The 6,650-nt window shown below is 42.4% G+C and overlaps 1 pseudogene; it reads left to right on the top strand.

Annotated features, from left to right (window-relative positions):
- Nucleotides 1-5,738: 5,738 nt before the first annotated feature.
- On the top strand, nucleotides 5,739-5,856 carry LOC124790752 (annotated as a pseudogene).
- The last annotated feature ends 794 nt before the right edge of the window (nucleotides 5,857-6,650 follow it).

The raw sequence follows: 6,650 nt of genomic DNA, 5'->3' as shown, positions 1-6,650 counted from the left end.
GTGTACAACGTATGTAATACCAGTTCACTTTATTCTAAGAATGATAAAGAGATTTACTTAACTTTATAGTGAATTGCCACACTGATGTGCCGAACATTTGCAACTGTCTCTGAATGTTAAAGCGTCACTTGATGCACACATTTATTGAACTCCTCCTCTGAAGGACAAAGCTCCCAGTGTTGAATAGTACAGTTCCAGCTAAGGCATAAATAACACATGAACCCTAACTAGTGGATATTGCCATCTTCCTCTGCTCAGCTGCATACCAACCTCCGCGCAGTGACGCTGCGAACCTCGGAGCGAGGGAGTGGCTCAGCCAGCGCCTCCCACTCGTTGGTGCGGATTGCACGGACACATCGCTAACTTCTGTTTAATCGATGCGAGCTGTCGACTTTGCTATTGCACCGCGATCTTTGGCCGATACCCATGCATAAACTGAAGCAGGTTGCAATCAATTGGAGATTTTGTTGTTCACTGTTGCTCTATCGATGATGTTACAATATCCACTTCTGTGGTACTTGCCATCGCTCTGAAACAGTCACCATCTGATTAGTACTTTCATTTCTTTCCGCTCATCAGCATGATGTCACCTGCGAACGGAAGATTCTTCCCGTCGAGTAGGTAAGTTCTTCTTCGATGTTCAGTGGCGTTTATTATTGATACAGCATGAATTTTCGACAACGAGTCTTGTTGCTGATAGCTCCTCACGTGACTTTAGACGAATCATCAGCACTCACCTAAAGAAAGCTGCAAGCTTTACTGCCAAAAATTCTTTCAGTATCAATACTAAATCCCATTTAACACGACACAACAATTTAAAACGATCTTATAGTTCTTGGACAAATATTCCGTGCAGACGCGCTTAGGAGTGAGATAATGTCACGTCATGATTTTCGAAAGCTTATACGAGTTTTCAGCTGAGGATACCGTATGCGTAGGATTTCCTTGCGTCCAAAAAATCCCAGACGTTCAAAAATGGTTCAAATGGCTCTGAGCACTATGCGACTTAACTTCTGAGGTTATCAGTCGCCTAGAACTTAGAACTTATTAAACCTAACTAACCTAAGGACATCACACACATCCATGCCCGAGGCAGGATTCGAACCTGCGACCGTAGCGGTCGCCCGGCTCCAGACTGTAGCGCCCAGAACGGCACGGCCACTCCGGCCGGCTAATCCCAGACGTGCTTTATATTTTAACCTGCAGTCGAACACCAAAGGCGAACTTGAGAATTAGCATAAATACGCTACATTGCGTGTAATTTTAGTTTGAATGTGTATATTATCAGTAACTGTCACTCTCCAGTCACACTGTAGAAATATTTGGGCATATCGTTGCAAAGCGATATGAAATTGAACGACCGTGTGAGGATATAACTACTTTTTATCCACAACGGTAAATGTTTGCTCTGAAACATTACATTACAATACTTTAAAATTAAACCTCAGTTATAACAGTAATCTACTGAAAATAACGCTGTACCACATGACTAGATTTCTCTATCGTCTGCAAAAATACGAAACTGGCTATCTCACTGATTCTGTGCACACTCCTCTAAATACTATTCAGATAGGTTCCTTTTTTGTATGAAGCTTTCATGCGTTCCTTTTCCTGTATATCAGATCCGATAATATTACTATAGATTTCATTTTCCCATATATATACAGAGAGTTTTAGACCTCATTTCGAGTTCCTCTGCTGTGATACGTAAGTTTTACCTGATCCAGTGGACTCTTGAACTCTTTCCAGCATTTAGTTAGGGCAATAACTGAACTCTTATTACCAGATGGATCCACATCAAAGACAGTGAAACGAAAATAGAATGGAAAACATCTACGAAAGGGTATGAATGCACGCATGACATGAATGTGTACGAAAGTGTGTGTATGCAGGCACGGCTTGAATGTGGTAAAGCGTGTCGCAGGGTGCTATAGGCGGGAAGCATTATTTAGAAATGCTAACACACGCTGGTCAAGAGAGAAACCATGTAGTGTCGGGTTGACCCATTTGGCGGGAGTCAATACATCGGACCCCAATATCAGGTCGGAGAAATTGTACTGCCTGAAGGGGTCTGTACCGTGATTCTTCCCTTCCACGTGAGTCGACCATTGCCACTGCTGAAGCTGTCGTCAAGGAAGGAAGCGAAAGCTATCAGGCAAAGCAGTGGTATCCATTGTGTCTGCTGAGTGTTCAGGAACACGTCACACCAACTGTACTCAGCAACGTGACACCCAACTGCAACTGCAGCACTCTTACTGGCAGTTGTCGGCTACATCTGGTGTGTTTATCACGCAGATTTTGCTTAAAAAATGGACGTATGTGAAATTGCTGCATTAAGTTTAGTATACGTTTTCAGATATGTGCATGTGAAATCTGGAAGAATATTGTGAAGGTGGCAAAGCTTTCGTAGAAGTTGAAGACTTTACGATTCTTTAAGCATACTCCATTTCTCCATCATTAAATGACTGTGTTAGCATATAGGAAAAAAACAACTAAAATGTTTCGAAGATTTGTGAGAACTTAAAATTTTGTGTGTGTGCACGTATCGAACACAGGCCCCATTTTGGGAAAGAATTGTACTACCCAATATGTTTGCACATGAAACAAAAGTTATCGAGGTTTGTGTTTCTACATGTTTCTCTCTTTACGTTTCATGTTAGCCTCAAACAAAGTTTTCATTCCTACATAATCACTGGAAATGCACACAGACTTTGGTTAAGTGAAACAGTTTGAGGGGCCATGTTCCTCTCCTATACCCGTGTATTTAGCTGGTTCAAAATGGCTCTGAGCACTATGGGACTCAACTGCTGTGGTCATCAGTCCCCTAGAACTTAGAACTACTTAAACCTAACTAACCTAAGGACATCACACACATCCATGCCCGAGGCAGGATTCGAACCTGCGACCGTAGCAGTCGCACGGTTCCGGACTGCGCTCCTAGAACCGCGAGACCACCGCGGCCGGCATTTAGCTGAATACTAACAATTTTAACTACCGACATACCATTTCCCAACTTTTATTTCTAGCTCATCGTACTAAAAACGATGTTTTTGATATTTCTTCAAGGTGCCGATAGTTTCATCTGCATCTAGATGACCATTCCGCAGTTCACACTTAAGTGATGGGAGCGCGGTTCATAGAACCACTTTGAGCGTATTTCTAGACCGTTCCACTCTCAAATAGCTGGTGATACAAATGTAGACATAAAGCTAACCGCAATTATTTATCACAATAATCATTTCTGCCTCTGCAGACGAGAGTCAACAAAATATTTTGGCATTCGAACGAGAAAATTTGTGAGTGAAATTTCGTGAAAATATCTCGTCGCAACGAAAAACGCCTGCGTTTTAATGACTGCCACCCCAATACGCTAATTATATCGGTGACACTCTCCACTATTGCACCAAAAAACAAAAAGTGCTGCCCTTGTTCTGGCATCTAGTGCGATCAATCAACACTCCGTCTTTCATAGTTGAAAGCTGGTGACCCATCACAGAATTCTCTCAACAGTCGATCTCCACATTTCACAGTTTCCTGCATATTTAAGTAGCTGACCCAATCTTAGGCGTACCTTCTTCTTTATCTGGTCTATCAGTTTCGGTGGTCTTCCCTGCAGTATTTTCGCTTCGACTTTCTCTTGGTTGATCATCTTTTCCTAGTTATCCTCCTGTCGTCGATGTCAAAGGAACTGCAGAATTCACTGGAAACAAATACTGGGCAACTTCTTCTCCACCATGAGTTCTTCACGTCTTAAAAGCATCAATTATTTTGTGGTCCCCTTCAGTTATTCTCTATGCTTCAGCGCTATACAGAAAAACTGGGAACATCAGAGATTTCCGAATTCTGAATTTAGTGTGTGTGGTTAGGGTTCATTCTTTCCAAATCACTGTCAGCTTCGGTGTAGCATCGCTAGCCAGAACAATTCTACTTCGTATTTCCGGTGTAGAGCCAAGCTTATTCTAAATCACTGTGCACAGATAGACAAAGTGATAATCTTCTTCATATTCTTATAGTACATCAGTAGCTGTTAGTGACAGTTCTGTTAATTATCATGGATTGGTCTTTTTCCTGTTAATGTACTTTTCTCTCTTCCTCTCTTACTTCTGTCCAGTAGTTCCTTCATTCCCACATGTGATTTTGTGCGAAGTGTGGTGTTATCAGAAAATCTTGAATTACTGATTTCTCGTCCACCAATTCTGATCCCACCAGGCCAGCCATCAAGACTTTTTTCTCGTGACATATTCTCCATAGATGTTAAGTAGAACCGCCGATAGAATACAACCCCGCCTAACTCCTATACACGGTTCCAAAAGGATTTGAAATAGTTGTATGTAGTCTGATTATTGCCTTACTGTCTGACTAGAGATTTCTGATCAGGGCAAGAAGATGATTAGGAACGCCCATTCTGCTAGCACACTCCGCAGTTATTTCCACCGAACACAGTCCAGTGCCTTGCAGTAGTCCCAGAAAGAAGCGAAGGACTGATCGGGTATTGAGTTCCCTATACTTTTCACTTAGCTGTCTGACGTTGAGAATCTACTCTCGTGTTTCTTTAATCTGCACAAACCTAGCTTTCTCTGGTGGAATGTATTCATCGAAGTAGGTTCTCAGGCGTTCATGGGCTACATTTACATGAATCTTGCTGGCATGTGAAACTAATGATGTGGTTCTGTAGTTCTCACGAAGCTGTGTGTTTACTTTCTTGTGAAACGGAATCTTTGTCGACATGGTCCAGTCCTCTATCCTTGTTGGATTATTCCATATGTTGTTTCATATTTCAAGCATGATTTTCAAACCAAAATCTCCAGATACTTTGATCATATCAGGAAAAATAAAGTCAAGCACAAGTGCTTTGTTATTTTTCAGTTTAGCTATAGCTTTTCGGAATTATTCCTTCCAGATCAGCTTAATTTTCCACTAGAATGTTTGCACAATCAATTTTTCCATTTTTATCCCTGTACAACTTGATGCAGTATGTACTCCACCGATGAGCAGCTGGTTCTATGTTGGTTAGAGGTGTGCTACCTTCATTTCCTACTATCCATGTTCTTGGTTTGAAGGATCTTGTTCGTTTCTTTATCTAAGCGAACATACACCTGGTCTCATTGCAGTCGCGGAATTTCTCACTTCTCTCACATGTTTCATTGATGTAATTATTTTTGTGTCTTCATCAGTTTGTCTCTTGACGCGGTACAGCTGAGTTCCCTGTAAACCCCTCATCTTCAGAACTTTTCTGTCCTCAATAATTTCTATGGTTTCATTAGTAAACCAGTTATTTCTATTCTTCACTCTTTTGCTATACTTGACTATTTCCTCAGCTTCATTAATGTCTGCTACAGAAAATTCCATTTCTCTGCAGATATATTATCTGACCGATTGGTCGAAAATGTTTCTTGGGCACGATTCCTAAAAATTTCAGTTTCAGCCCTTTGCTCTAATCTCCTTGTTTTGGAGGTTTCCCTTTACATTTCGACAGTGTCATTCTCAGTTCAAGACACAGAAGCTGATGCCCATTACAGACGGAATCAGGAAGAATCTTAATGTTTGACTCATGGTCTTCATCTTAAGACAAAGAATAGTCAGTAGGATTACGGTATGTTCCACCTGGTGAGGTCAAGGCGTAAATAAAGTCTTCGTGGATGGTATTTGAAGCAGATGCTGGTTAAAACAAACTTATTTTCCTGACAAAACTGAATCAGTGGATCTCCAAGTTCATTTCTTGCTAACAGACTTGTTCTGCCAACGGCCTTGCCGCAGTGGTAACACCGGTTCCCGTCAGATCACCGCAGTTAAGCGATGTCGGGCTGGGCTAGCACTTGGATGGGTGACCATCCGGTGTGCCGAGCTCTGTTGGCAAGCTAGGTGCACTCAGCCCTTGTGAGGCAAACTTTGGAGCTACTTGATCGGGAAGTAGCGGCTCCGGTCTCGTAAACTGACACACGGCCTCATGTGCTTACCACATGCCCCTCCATATCCAGCCTGTGGGCTGAGGATGACACGACGGCCGGTCGGTACCATTGGACTTTCATGGCCTGTTCGGGAGGAGTTTAGTTTCAGTTTAGTTTTAACAGACTTGTATTCAGTCACTGCTGCATTCCATCCCTTGCGTACTAATAAGATAACACCACTGGTGGAGTTTTCTGATCTACCAGAAAAATATACTATATTTCCATTAGCTGTTTTGAAGGACCAGCGCCTTTCCAGTTAGTCCCAGCTAATCCTAATATCCCAGTTGCAATTCGTTGGTATTCCCTTCCACAATCTGTAATTTTCCAATTTAGCACAAATCTTTTATATTCCAAGTCGCAATCTTGAGTATATCCCTTTGGATGTTCATAGTTTTGCTTGATGCTGTCCCATCTGCTTCCGCCCCCCCCCCCTCCCCCGACAACCTCGCCCGACGGGGCCACTGTTTGCATCTCCGGACTGTTTAACAGCAGGCAAATCCATGATGGATTTTCTTGGGAACAAAACCCTGGGATGGTTTTCTGTTGCCTTCCCCTGTCGGTTGAAAATGTACAGGAAAACATAAAGGACAAACCAAGCGCTTACACAGGCAGGGTTGCTAAATCGCTGAAACAGGACTTCACTTCACTTTAACTCGTTAATCCCATTTGGTAAGGAGCCTACACGGTGCAGCAGTACTTGAG

The sequence above is a fragment of the Schistocerca piceifrons genome, chromosome 3 (genome assembly GCF_021461385.2).
Source record: "Schistocerca piceifrons isolate TAMUIC-IGC-003096 chromosome 3, iqSchPice1.1, whole genome shotgun sequence".
NCBI lineage: Eukaryota > Metazoa > Arthropoda > Insecta > Orthoptera > Acrididae > Schistocerca > Schistocerca piceifrons.
The sequence above is the reverse complement of the archived record's forward strand: the minus strand, read 5'-3'. Positions and strand labels throughout refer to the sequence as shown.